This window comes from Oncorhynchus mykiss, chromosome 1, assembly GCF_057628025.1.
Source record: "Oncorhynchus mykiss isolate SJ-2025 chromosome 1, ASM5762802v1, whole genome shotgun sequence".
NCBI lineage: Eukaryota > Metazoa > Chordata > Actinopteri > Salmoniformes > Salmonidae > Oncorhynchus > Oncorhynchus mykiss.
Window position 1 is genome coordinate 68,946,828 of NC_143022.1, and position 14,815 is coordinate 68,961,642.

At 44.9% G+C, this 14,815-nt stretch overlaps 1 long non-coding RNA gene across 1 annotated transcript; it reads right to left on the minus strand.

Moving 5' to 3' along the window:
- Positions 1–8,616: 8,616 nt before the first annotated feature.
- LOC149985618 (uncharacterized) lies at positions 8,617–11,390 on the minus strand. The gene is made up of 7 exons (XR_016483087.1): positions 10,723–11,390; positions 10,459–10,635; positions 10,307–10,368; positions 10,138–10,224; positions 9,767–10,050; positions 9,652–9,687; positions 8,617–9,553 (listed from the first exon to the last, which is right to left on the minus strand). It is a non-coding gene; the product is annotated as an uncharacterized LOC149985618 (long non-coding RNA).
- Between the last annotated feature and the right edge of the window lie 3,425 nt (positions 11,391–14,815).

Here is a 14,815-nt window from a genome sequence, read left to right on the forward strand (position 1 = left end):
GTTGGAAAGAGGGATGGGGGAGTATGTCCCTGTATCGATTACTGGGGTTTGAATAACATTACCATCAAGAACCGTTACCTCTGACGTCATTGGCTTTTGAGAGACTCCAGGGAGCTACGGTTTTCTCAAAATTGGATTTACCAAACGGGTATAATCTGGTGCGCATCAGACAGGGAGATGAGTGGACATTATGAGTACCATGTCATACCGTTTGGACTTACTAATGCTCCAGCCATTTTCCAGGCCCTGGTCAATGATGTGCTGCGTGACTTCCTTCACCAGTTTGTGTTTGTATACCTGGATAACATCCTCATCTTCTCCAGGTTCATTGTTGAACACGTCCAACATGTTCGCCAGGTCCTTCAAAGACCCCTTTCTCACCACTTGTTCATGAAGGCCAAAAAGTGTGGGTTTCACGTTCCTCAGATCTCCTTCCTGGGGTACATTGTAGCTCAGGGCTGTGTACGGATGGACTCCCAAAAGGTAGAAGCGGTGGTCAACTGGCCACAGCCCAGCACTGTCAAGCAAGTCCAGCGTTTTGGGGTTTTTGCTAACTTCTACCACAGATTTGTGAGATACTTTAGTTCTGTGGCTGCGCCATTGACAGTGCTCACCAAGGGCTCGGCTGGGCATGTAAGCTGGACCTCTACTGCTGAGAAGGCGTTCCAAGACCTGAAATGTCGGTTTTCTTCTGCACCCCTTCTCTATCTTCGTGGTAGAGGTGGATGCCTCTGACGTTGGCGTGGGTGCAGTTCTGTCTCAGCGCTCGGCTAAAGACCAAAAGCTTCATCCCTGTGCCAGGCGTCTCACTCCAGCGGGGAGGAACTATAATGTCGGCAATCGGGAGCTTCTTGCGGTCAAACTGGCTTTGGAGGAGTGGTGGCACTGGTTGGAGGGTTCGGAACATCCTTTTATGGTTTGGACGGACCACAAGAACCTGGCGACATCCAGGAGGCTAAATGCCTCATTGGGCTCTTTTCTTCACGCGATTCAGATTCACGTTATCTTACTGTCCGGGGTCTAAGAATGTGAAGCCGGATACTCTGTCTCGCCAGTTCCCCAGCTCCAGTGAGGATCGGCCACTTGGATCCATCATCCCCAGGTCACTCATCCTCACGATGGTGTTCTGGGCTCACTGTAGTGAGGGAGGCGCAAGGTAGGGAGGCAGTTCCTGACGGCTGCCCTTTTAACAGACTTTTTGTTCCTCTTGGGGCACTTCAGTGGGCTCACTCGTCGCATCTCACCTCTCATCCGGAAGGGCATGAGTTTTTGAGGAGGAGGATTTGGTGGCCCTCGGCAAAGGCGGACCCCCGGAACTTTGTGGATGCCTGTCCGACATGCGCCCAGAACAAGACTCCTCATCTGCAGTCTCTGGGGCTTCTTCATCCTCTGCCAACACCTTCTTGACCACGGTCTTATATCTCCATAGATTTCATTACGGGTCTTCCATCTCATCTCTCGTTGCCGCCAGACCTGGAAGAGGCTCAGCGCTCCTGAGGTCCTCAGCTCGGGTTCAACAACAGGTCAACCATCATCGCCGCTCGAGTCCTCCCCCCTGCGTCCAGGCCAGATGGTCTGGTTTTCTACTAGGGATCTGTCAATTCGTGTGAAATTTAGAAATTTGGCACCCTTGTACGTTGCACCATTCAAGTTTCTATTGCGCATCAATCCAGTGGCCTATTGTCTTTGTCTTCCCTGGTCCATGATTCATCACACCTTCCACATCTCCAGACTCAAGCCTGTGATGTTCATTCCTCTGGTTTCGGGCACTTAGCCTCCACCTCCGCCTCGCATGATAGCAGGACAGCCAGCCTACACGGTGTGACGCATCCTCTCCAGTCATTAGTTCTGGTGTGGACTCAGCATCTCATGGACTGGGAGGGTTATAGTCCTGAGGACTCATTCGGGACTTCCATCACCATTCAGTTACCCCAGGAGCCATTCCTTGGGAGGACACCTTTATCTTGTTTATAATTTCCAGGTTACCCTGATTGCTTTTTATTGGGTTGGTTTGGTTTGATTGCCCTCTCTGTTCAGCTGGTTGCCTGGCTATTTAGGTTCCTCTGTTGGCCTGTATCCTTGCTTAGGTCTTATTTTCGTTTAGTGCACTCTTGTGCGGTTACCTTGTTTCTGTCAAGACTTTTAAGTGAAGATCTGGATTTACCCTTACCTCTGCTTGTGTTTCTCTGTGACTGGGTTCGAGTTCATACAAGCATCATTGTAACATAGGTTTTCTCCTGTCAAGTAAAACGTGGATTTCCTGTTGAGAAACAATATTGATTTGCAGGAAAATGTCTTTAAAAAATGCCACAAATGTCAAACCCCTCGCCAGATTGTGAATAGACCAGGTATGATTGAAGAATGTTGCAGGTGTTAAACATGGGCTTTGCTACACAGAAAGCAGCTTTTGACTGCTCTATTGTCAACACTTTAATCAAATCAGTAGGCCTATCATGACATTTAGGCAACACTTTAGTGGTCACTGGCTTGTCTAGACATTGGCTTCGAATCCTAAGAAATTAAAACAAGATCTTTGGATTACTTTTCTTGATGTGATACCATGGACATAGACAGTGCATTCCTTGACTTTTTTTTCACATTTTGCTACATGACAGCCTTATTCTAAAATGGATTAAAAAGTTTTTCCCTCTACCTAAACACAATCACCCATAATGACAAAGCAAAAACTGTTTTAGACATTTTTGCAAATTTATTAAAAATAATAACCTGAAATATGACATTTACATACTGTAAGTTTTTAGACCCTTTACTCATTACTTTTTGGAACACCTTTGGCAGAGATTACAGACTTGAATCTTCTTGGGTATGACGATAAAAGCTTGGCACACCTGTATTTGGGTAGTTTCTCTCATTCTTCTCTGCAGATCCTCTAAAGCCCTGTCAGGTTGGATGGGGAGCATTGCTGCACAACTATTTTCAGGTCTCTACAGAGATGTTCGATTGGGTTCAAGTCCGGGCTCTGGCTGGGCCACTCAAGGTAGTTCAGAGACTTGTCCTGAAGCTACTCCTGCGTTGTCTAGGCTGTTTGCTTAGGGTCGTTGTCTTTTTGGAAGATGAACCTTCACCCCAGTCTGAGGTCCTGGGCACTCTGGAGCAGCTTTTCATCAAGGATCTCTCTGTACTTTGCTCCGTTCATCTTTGCCTCGATCCTGACTAGTCTCCCAGTCCCTGTCACTGAAAATCATCCCCACAGCATGATGCTTCCACCGCCGTGCTTCACTGTATGGATGGTGCCAGATTTTTTTCCAGACGTGACGTTTGGCATTCAGGCCAAAGAGCTCAAACTGCATTTCATCAGACAAGAGAATCTTGTTTCTCATGATCTGAGAGTCTTTATGTGCCTTTTGGCAAACTCCAAGCGGGCTGTCATGTGCCTTTTACTGAGTAGTGTCTTCCGTCTGGCCAGTATATCATAAAGGCCTGATTGGTGGAGTGTTGCAGAGATGGTTGTCCTTCTGGAAGGTTCTCCACAGAGGAGACTCTAGAGCTCTGTGAGTGACCATCGGGATCTTGGTCACCTCCCTGACCAAGGCCCTTCTCCCCCGATTGCTCAGTTTGGCTGGGTGGCCAGCTCTAGGAAGATTCTTGGTGGTTCCAAACATCTTCCATTTAAGGATGATGGAGGCCAGTGTATTCTTAAGGACCTTCAATGCTGCCAAAATGTTTTGGTACCCTTCCCCAGATTTCCCTCGACACAATCCTGTCTCAGAGCTCTACAACATTTACTTCAGCCTCACTGCTTGGTGTTTGTTCTGACATGCCCTGTCAACTGTGGGACCATATATAGACAGGTGTGTGCCTTTCCAAATCATATCAAATTAATTGAATTTACTACAGGTGGACTGCAATCATGTTGTAGAAACATCAAGGATGATCAATGGAAACAGGATGCAGCTGAGCTCAATTTCGAGTCTCTTAGCAAAGAGAATACTTACTTAAAGAAGGTATTTCATTAACAATTTTTTTTAAATACATTTCCTAACAATTCTAAAAACCTGTTCTTACTTTGTCATTATGGGGCATTGTGTGTAGACTGCTGAGGATGTTTTTTATTGAATCCATTTTAGTATAGGCTGCAGCGTAACAAAATGTGTCAAAAGTCAAAGGGTCTGAATAGTTTCTGAAGAAACTGTAACTACGTTGTAGGATTTATGAATAGCAAACGGATATAGGGGATTGACTTTATTCCGTCAGTTTGGCACCTTTTATAAACTAGTCAACACTTGCTGTTAGGTTGTTAATCAAAGCACAGTGGTTTAAATAGCCTATGCGCCCGACTCCGTAGTTGGCTATTATGCCAATGAAACACGCCAAAGAAAATAAATGAACGTGCCACAAAATAATAATGAAGTGGCTTTCAACTCAAAGTTACCACTTACATTATGATTGTAGCCAATCAGAGCACACAAAAGTAACACAGGTACCGAGAGGCGGGACAGACAGCAGATTGACAAACCAGAACTGTTTCCCTGTCATCGATCACTTTGTGTCAAATTATTTTTTTATTTTATTTCACCTTTACTTAACCAGGTAGGCAAGTTGAGAACAAGTTCTCATTTACAATTGCAACCTGGCTAAGATAAAGCAAAGCAGTTTGACACATACAACAACACAGAGTTACACATGGAGTAAAACAAACATACAGTCAATAATACAGTAGAAATATAAGTCTATATACAATGTGAGCAAATGAGGTGAGATAAGGGAAGTAAAGGCAAAAAAAAGCCATGGTGGTGAAGTAAACACAATATGGCAAGTAAAACAGGCAAGTAAAACACTGGAATGGTAGATTTGCAGTGGAAGAATGTGCTAGGTAGAGATAGAAATAATGGGGTGCAAAGGAGCAAAATAAATTAATAAATAGAGTAGGGGGAAAGGTAGTTTGGGCTAAATTATAGATGGGCTATGTACAGGTGCAGTAATCTGTGAGCTGCTCTGACAGCTGGTGCTTAAAGCTAGTGAGGGAGATAAGTGTTTCCAGTTTCAGAGATTTTTGTAGTTCATTCCAGTCATTAGCAGCAGAAAACTGGAAGGATAGGCGGCCAAAGGAATAATTGGTTTTGGGGGTGACCAGAGAGATATACCTGCTGGAGCGTGTGCTACAGGTGGGTGCTGCCATGGTGACCAGCGAGCTGAGATAAGGGGGAACTTTACCTAGCAGGGTCTTGTAGATGACCTGGAGCCAGTGGGTTTGGCGACGAGCCAGCCAACGAGAGCATACAGGTCGCAGTGGTGGGTAGTATATGGGGCTTTGGTGACAAAACGGATGGCACTGTGACTGCATCCAATTTATTGAGTAGGGTATTGGAGGCTATTTTGTAAATGACATCGCCGAAGTCGAGGATCGGTAAGATGGTCAGTTTTACAAGGGTATGTTTGGCAGCATGAGTGAAGGATACTTTGTTGCGAAATAGGAAGCCAGTTCTAGATTTAACTTTGGATTGGAGATGTTTGATGTGGGTCTGGAAGGAGAGTTCACAGTCTAACCAGACACCTAGGTATTTGTAGTTGTCCACGTATTCTAAGTCAGAGCCGTCCAGAGTAGTGATGTTGGACAGGCGGGCAGGTGCAGGCAGCGATCGGTTGAAAAGCATGCATTGAGTTTAACTTGTATTTAAGAGCAATTGGAGGCCACGGAAGGAGAGTTGTATGGCATTGATGCTCACCTGGTGGGTTGTTAACACAGTGTCCAAAGAAGGGCCAGAAGTATACAGAATGGTGTCGTCTGCGTAGAGGTGGATCAGAGACTCATCAGCAGCAAGAGCGACATCATTGATGTATACAGAGAAGAGAGTCGGTCCAAGAATTGAACCCTGTGGCACCCCCATAGAGACTGCCAGAGGCTCGGACAACATACCCTCCAATTTGACACACTGAACTCTACCAGATAAGTAGTTGGTGAACCAGGCGAGGCAATCATTTGAGAAACCAAGGCTATCGAGTCTGCCGATGAGGATGTGGTGATTGACCGATTCGAAAGCCTTGGCCAGGTCAATGAATACGGCTGCACCATATTGTTTCTTATCGATGGCGGTTAAAATATTGTTTAGGACCTTGAGCGTGGCTGAGGTGCACCCATTACCAGCTCTGAAACCAGATTGCATAGCGGAGAAGGTATGGTGGGATTCGAAATGGTCTGTAATTTGTTTGTTGACTTGGCTTTCGAAGACCTTGGAAAGGCAGAGTAGGATAGATATAGCTCTGTAGCACTTTGGGTCAAGATTGGCGAAACGAAAGACGACACGAAAGAGAGGTTGAACAGGCTAGTAATAGGGGTGACAACTATTTCGGCAGATACATTTTGGAAAGAAAGGGTCCAGATTGTCTACCCTGGCTGATTTGTAGGGGTCCAGATTTTGCAGCTCTTTCAGAACATCAGCTGACTGGATTTGGGAGAAGGAGAAATTGAGAATGCTTGGGCGAAATGCTGTGGGGGGTGCAATGCTGTTAACCGGGGTAGGGGTAGCCTGGTGGAAAGCATGGCCAGCCGTAGAGAAATGCTTATTGAAATTCTCAATTATAGTGGATTTATCGGTGGTGACAGTGTTTCCTATCTTCAGTGAAGTGGGCAGCTGGGAGGTGTTCTTATTCTCCATGGACCTTACAGTGTTCCAGAACTTTTTTGAGTTTGTGTTGCAGGAAGTAAATTTCTGCTTGAAAAAGCTAGCCTTGGATTTTCTAGCTGTGTCACGTCCTGACCTTAGTTCCTTTTTTATGTCTCTGTTTTAGTTTGGTCAGGGTGTGAGTTGGGGTGGGCATTCTATGTTTTGTGTTCTATGTTTTCCATTTATGTGTTTGGCCTGTTATGGTTCCCAATCAGAGGCAGCTGGCAATCGTTGTCTTTGATTGAGAACCATACTTATGCAGCTTGTTTTTCCCACTTGGGTTGTGGGTAGTTGTTTTCTGTCTCTGTGTCTCTACCAGACAGGACTGGTTTGGTTGTTCTTTTGTTTACTTTGTGTTTCAGTGTTCAGCTTATCTGTCACGTTCTGGGGCCTGTTGCACAAAACTAGGATAAGGGATTAAGCCAGGATATCTTGGTGATCCTGGCTCAATTGATCCGTAATCCGGTTGCACTAAAGATGGATAGGGGGCAGGAGGATATGTTATGGTATAAATTACCATGGAGATTTATTCTGTGGAGCTAGCCTGCTCCAGACCAGGCTAAATTCCAGGATCTATTTAATCTCATCCCTAATGTCAGTCAGCAGTCACCACAAATGGAAACCAATAGTTATTTCACTGCTCACTATACATTGTTATCACATATAACTAGACCCACTGTTATTTAAACGTTTGTGATCATTAATTTCAATGATTTTGGATAAAAAATGATTTTTAGATGATGTTGCTATCATTAGATAATTTACAGTTTCCCATAGACTATAAGGCTATATATAAAATGCTAGAATATTAGGGCCACAGAGGGGAAAAAAACACAAGTCATAATATTGTAACCAGTTGTTTTAAAGGAGGACAGTTGTTAAAATGACAGATGTGGGGCATTTCGTGAAATTGTACTTCAGTATGGTTTCATAAACAAAGACATGCTGATGTGCCAGAATATTAAGTATCACATTGTCATAAGTATCAAAACTGTAAAAACAATATGTAGCTTTTCTGCAGAAAGAACCAGCCTCATAAATTTATGACTTTATCCTTTTTCTTCAGTGTGGCCCTAGTACTCTGTCATATAAACAAATACACATTCCATATGAATATAAAAACACAATGTGTAACATTATGTTCCTTTATTGAATAAGGACAAAACAAAGCAGGTAAACCATCAGCTCCTTTCAAAACTGAAGTCACAGTGACTCTACAAGATGGAAAGCACAGAATCTAAGCATATTATACAAAATGATACATATACAGACCTTTGAATGTGTATAACACACCCTGCATGTCTGCACACTAAAATAAATGCAGGACAAATCCATACACATCAACTGAACAGACAAATGAATGGATGCAGTAGCCTCCCTGCAGCCTTGTATTACACACAGTATACCGCACAAACATCATAAGAGGCCAAATTCGTCAAAAAACGAACCCAAAAAAACCCAAATTCCTCTGCCACCGCAGGACATATTTAACCAAAATTGAAAGCACACATACTAACTAAAATAATTCAACACATATTGGTCCCTCAGCAGCCGACCACTGTCGTCATCAGGGAAGATTGCCGGATTGTCCCAGTCCATGGCTGGTGGCACTCTGGGGGCCCTCTCCTTCCTCAGGCAGGCCACATTGTGAAGGACAGCACAAGCCACAGTAATATCACATGCCCTAACAGGGCTGACCCTTAATTTGTGAAGGCAGTGAAAGCGTGCCTTCAGGAGGCCAAAGGTCATTTCAACTCTGGCCCTGGTCCTGGCATGGGCATGGTTGTAGGCCTGCTGTGCTTCCTGGGGGTCTGTGAAAGGTGTCAGGAGAAAAGGCTGGCAGCCATACCCCCTGTCTCCCTGCAACACACCAGAGAATTCACCTGTCAACACAAAATCTCATCATTACTACCTCATAAACACAGTGATATTCTTGACACAGCCATGATGGTTATAAATAGGGGTTGTGTGGCTTACCTTTCGATAGGCACTGATAGATTTCAGAGGCCCGAAAGATTCTGGAGTCATGGACTGAGCCAGGCCATTTTGCCACAACATTGCTGATCACACAGTCAGCATTGCAGACCATCTGAAATCATAAGATGAGGAATATTACACCAATCAATGCACATCACTGGCAATGCAGAGTGTTCGTCAATGGACAATATCAAAAAGTTATGTTCACCTGAACATTAATGCTGTGAAAGGATTTCCTATTCACAAAATCGGCCTCATGGGCACCTGAGGGGGCTTTTATCCTTATGTGTGTGCAGTCCACTGCACCAATGACATTGGGGAAACCTGTCACACAAAGTAATGAGTATCCTACTATGTGTTAACAGTTGTCCTGTAATTTGTAGATCCTCTTACCTGCAATCCTATAGAACTCCTCTTTGATGTCACAGAGTCTTCTGTGGCCAGGGAAGGAGATGAAGACATCTGCTAATGCTTTGATAGCCAGACACACACTCCTTATTGTGCGGCAAATTGTGGCCTTGTTCAGCTGTTCTGCATCCCCCACTGAGTACAGGAAGGCTCCACTAGCAAAAAAGCGCAAGGCCACACAAACCATTTGCTCCACACTCAGTGCATGGCTCCGTGCAGTGCGGTGCTTAATCCTGGGACCCAGTAGTCTGCATAGATACCTGATGCCATCTGCAGAAAACCTGTATCTTTCATATAGATGGTCATCAGGGAAGGCCAGTGGGTCCAACCGGTCCCTGAAGACCCTTTCTCACCTGAAGGCTCTCCTCAGCACAAGTGCTTCTTCATCCACCACATCTCGCACGAATGGGCATGCCATTGTCAGAGCAGAAAGGAACACACAATTTTGGGCCTTCATATAGGCTAGTGGCCACACCTGGTGCTGGGGGGGGGTGGGCAAAAGAGGGCGATGCCTTATAACGATGACTTGGTTGTACTGATTGCTGGGAAAATAAAAAAAACCTTAGAAAGATGCCACCGTCCTGTGTGCTCACAATAAGAGCTCATATGTCATGGCTCACTTGACTTTACGAGAATATACCTAATTTTTATTTTGAGCTGTGTCATCTTCTTGGAGCTGGGGGAGGAAAGAAAAATAATGATTAATACATTTGTGTTACAGTTAGCATACAGTGTACATTGAAGGCATATCTCACCTCCCTCTCAAGTTTTTTTATTTCAAGGTCCAGTTTCCTAATTGTCCTCTTTTTTATTTCGAACTCCAGTGCAAGATTTTCCATCTTTTTCTTCTTGTACTGAATGTCTATGTCTGCCAGTTCTATTTGGCACCGGAGGTGGTTGCCATACAACTTTCTGATAGCTTGTGAGCTCTGTGAACACAATACAATTAGCGCAGCTGGAATTTGGCAGGATGTGGTGTCCTTTTATTAATACGCACTATGTTGCCAGGCTGGTTTTCCCACTGTATAGCATCTGGGTCCTGTAAAAGAAATTAGATTTTTTGATTTTGATGAGGACTCCTCACCATTGTAGAGTAAATAGTACTTTCACAGTCTTAACATGATACCTCATGCCTTCTGGAATCCAGAGAGATGGTCTCCTCCTCATCATCGTCTCCATCATGTGCTGTTGCTGCTGCACTGGGGCCTTCACCCTATCACATTTAATCGGATTCATATTGAAGCTAGTAGACAAGACATGCCAGGCCTACAGTATGCCTTTGATGGAGTACTCACTGGTTCAGCATCGTCTGGTGCTTGTGCTGGTGGCTCTAACAGGAACACAGTGCTGCCAGACACTGCAAGGCAATAGGTAAACCAAAGTCAGACAGTCCAAATTGATTCAATATGAATGTGGTTGTATCCCATGTAGAGATGGAAGGACATACCTTGAATGAAGCGGGTGGCATCTTGGGAGGAACCTATGCTCGTCTCTTTCCCCCCAGGGATCCCCTCTAAGACGGGCCTGCCTTTATTTAGCTCCAAGGCCATGTCCTCTGCTGGGGTAAGGTCAGCCTTTGGTGACCCACCACCCGTGCCTTGTCTGTGGGTATTCTTTTTCACTGCTAAAACAGTACAGACAATGTGTGAGCAGGCACCTTCTGGGTACAATATATGCTTGTGCTTTGTTAAATATTAGTCAGGGACCATACCATTCTGCAGAATGTTCTTGTATTTGATTTTGACCTGCTGCCATGTCCGTTTTGGCCCGTTCATGTTTAATCTACACACACACACACACACACACACACACTTAATGGAGTCACACTGCAAAAAATTACTTGGTATTTTTGTCTTGTTTTCAGTAAAAATATCAAATTTTATCATAGCTTTATACAGTGTGATGGAGTTACTTTACACAATTTCACTCATATCTGCAGTGCATTTCAATAAAAAAAATTAACCGTTTCATAATTACAGTACAACTGCATTTTTGGAGATGTGAATTAAATATTTGAATTGTAATTGTGATGTTTCAGCGGAGCGGTGAGTGTGTAATTGTGCACTACTTACGCATTCAGGCGGTCTGCAATATCCTCGTATGCCTCCATGAGGATTTGTGCTTCCGACGGGGAAAAGTACGCGGCTCTAGTTGCCATGGTAAATCAGTTAATCTGTGATCTGTGGCGGGGTCTATTTGAGTGAGCCGTGAGCGCGCACCTATCCAGGATTGGTTTCACCTGGCTTAATGAATCCGTGTCTGCTCATCCTGGCTTGGTCTTTGTGCAACCAATTAAGCCTGGACGCACATGTTTTGGCTTCATTGAGCTCAGCTGAGTCATTTATCCCGGATGTCTTAATTCTACTTTTGTGCAACAGGCCCCTGACCTTTATTTCCGTTGTTTTGTATTTATTTAGTATGGTCAGGGCGTGAGTTGGGTGGGCAGTCTATGTTTGTTTTTCTATGTTTTGGGGCATTTCTATGTTTTTGGCCTAGTATGGTTCTCAATCAGAGGCAGGTGTCATTAGTTGTCTCTGATTGAGAATCATACTTAGGTAGCCTGGGTTGCACTGTTTGTTTGTGGGTGATTGTCTATGTTGATGGCTTGTTTCAGCACAGTCCATATGATTAGCTTCACGGTTGTTATTTTGTTTACTGGTTTTGTATAGTGTTCAGTGTTCGCTACTTTCTTTATTAAAGATTGACCATGGACACTTACCACGCCGCGTATTGGTCCTCAGATCCATCTCGCCTCTCCTCTTCAGATGAAGAGGAGGACGGCCGTGACATTATCAAATAAATCTAACATGGACACTTACCACGCTGCATCTTGGTCCTCTCCTTCCAACAGCCGTTACAAACTGCCTGTGTATATTGGTTTCTAGCTTCCCTGAGAAGTTGCATATCACGGGGGCTGTTCGATGCCAATGCAGAACGTTATAGGATGTGTTTGTGTTGGTTAGGGGCAGTCAGGTCTGGAGAGAACCTAGGGCTATATCTGTTCTTGGTTCTACATTTCTTGAATGGGGCATGCTTATTTAAGATGGTGAGGAAGGCATTTTTTTTAAATAACCAGGCATCCTCTACTGATGGGATGAGATCAATATCTTTCCAGTATACCCCGGCCAGGTTGATTAGAAAGGCCTGCTCACTGAAGGGTTTCAGGTATCATTTGACAGTGATGAATGGAGGTCGTTTGACCGCTGACCCATTACGGATGCAGGCAATGAGGCAGTGATCGCTGAGATCTTGGTTGAAGGTCTAGTCGGGCGCAGTCGGGCGCAGCAGTTCCTCTATACCAGCCAATGGAATAACAATGTTACAGCAATGCTCTGGCTATTACAAGACACAGTCAATTGAAAAAGCAACAGCACTAAGCCACTAGCCCTGCCAACTCTGAATGAATCCCTGAGGAGGAGAGGAGGAGGGAGAGGAAAGGATGAGATGGGTGTGCAGCACCTGTAAGTCCACTTGCCTGAGAGCCCAGGGAGCAGGGGGAATCCGTGCAAGGCTTTAACCCTGTGTTTTCCCAGGCCCAGCTCTGAATGGGAAGCCTTGTTCCCTGTGTTAGGCCGGCCCTGCTCTGCCAGGATCTTACTGGAGGATCTCTTTGAATCTGGCGGCGGTGTCAGCAGCTCCTGGCCCAGCCGCCATACCGGCCTTGATGTGCCCATGGGGTGCGACAGCCTGGGTGCCGAAAGATCTGCCAACCTTTCTACCCGTACCAGTCTGTTTGCTTTCTACGCCCCCCCCCCCCCCAACACACACAGACACTGGATACTGTATATTCTCCGAATCATCGCCAAGGCCATCAACCACTGTAGCCTATTCTATGAGGCCATCCCAATCTGGTTCACTTCATTGTGGACACACAGTGGGTACATTATAATAAATTGATACCATACTAAAGGGATAGTGCAAGCTGTGCTGGTAACTTCCAATAGCGCTACCTTCAACTTCTTTCAAACTGCACGCAGAGACATAAAAATGGTATGCATGGCTTAATTGCTTAATTGCCAAAATATCGCACTATCCCTTAAACCATTTGATTTACGAAATACACCTGCACAAGTCATAGTGATGTTAATGAAGTTTGTCATAGTAACAAAGATACAAACACCAAACAAAAAGACTAAAGCCACAAGCCCACAACTCATACTGACCAGAGGGAGTCTGTTTGTGGACAAAACAGATGTTCAAAATCAAACTCAAGTGTGTGTATGTGTGTGTTGTTTATGTGTGTGTGTGTGTTTGTGTGTGTGCATGCGCACATGTCTGTGAGTGTGTGTGTTTATACAAGCTCATCTGTGTGCGTGTGTGTGGTATGAGTATACTTTATGTCTATGTGTGTGTGTGTGTGCCTTTGTGTGTGTGAGGTAATTCCGACTGTCACCCTGCCATCCAGGTATTAACACAATTTAACAGAGGCCTCGCTCAGATGAGCTCGGGTCCATCTAGGGGCGCTGACAGCAACACACTCCGAGAAAGCAGGAGAAAAATGCTCTGGGGGATCCTGGACTTGCATCAGGACACACACATCCTCTGCCAGAGACCCTGCACGCACATAAATCACAAGCAGCTACTTCCAATGAGCAACCCATTATTCATGGCATGTATCTGGATGGGCAGCCTCTGCCAGAGGATGTGGTCTGCAGTCCAGTTAAAACTCACTGGCCAGACAGCATTCCAAAACAATCTTTTATTGATAAATGGCCTGGAAATTTGGGCCACTAAAAGCTAGTAGTAAGCATAGCAACAGCACTGCCGCAGAGAGTTATGTATAGTGCTGCAATTGGAGGATTACGGGGGAGCGAAAGTTTCGCAGCGAAATTGTAGGTATCTAGCTCAGACTAATCACCAGAAATATACTTTGATTTTGGACCTTTGAAAAGGCCCTGAAAACATCAATATATGCCTTCACTGTAGCTCACAAAAAAAACAGAAGTAACAATTGCTCAGCACTACTCAGCACTACTCAGAACTCTTTGCCAGCTCAGTTCACAGTTCGCAAGCTGTGAGAAATCTTTTTTTTATTTTACCCCTTTTTCTCCCCAATTTCGTGATATCCATTTTATTTTTATTTTTAGTAGCTACTATCTTGTCTCATCGCTACAACTCCCATACGGGCTTGGGAGAGACGAAGGTTGAAAGTCATGCGTCCTCCGATACACAACCCAACCAAGCCACACTGCTTCTTAACACAGCGCCATCCAACCCGGAAGCCAGCCGCACCAATGTGTCGGAGGAAACACCGTGCACCTGGCAACCTTGGTTAGCGTGCACTGCGCCCAGCCCGCCACAGGAGTCGCTGGTGCGCAATGAGACAAGGATTTCCCTACCGGCCAAACCCTCCTTAACCCAGATGACGCTAGGCCAATTGTGCATCGCCCCACGGACCTCCCAGTCGCGGCCGGTTACGATAGAGCCTGGGCGCGAACCCAGAGTCTCTGGTGGCGCAGCTGGCGCTGCAGTACAGCGCCCTTAACCACTGCGCCACCCGGGAGGCCCAGCTGTGAGAATTCTTGATGATGATACTTGATGGTAATATTATTATATTGTTGTAGCCCTTTCCTGCAGTCAAATGGCCAAATCGCCCTCTAGTGACCTCACAGGTGGAATGTTAATATTTTTCATAATTTCATAATTCATAAAAATATATATATATACACTACCGTTCACAAGTTGGAGTCACTTAGAAATTTAAATGGTTTTGAAAGAAAAAACAATTTTTTGTTCATTAAAATAGCATCAAATTGATCAGAAATACAGTGTAGACATTATTAATGTTGTAAATTACTATTGCA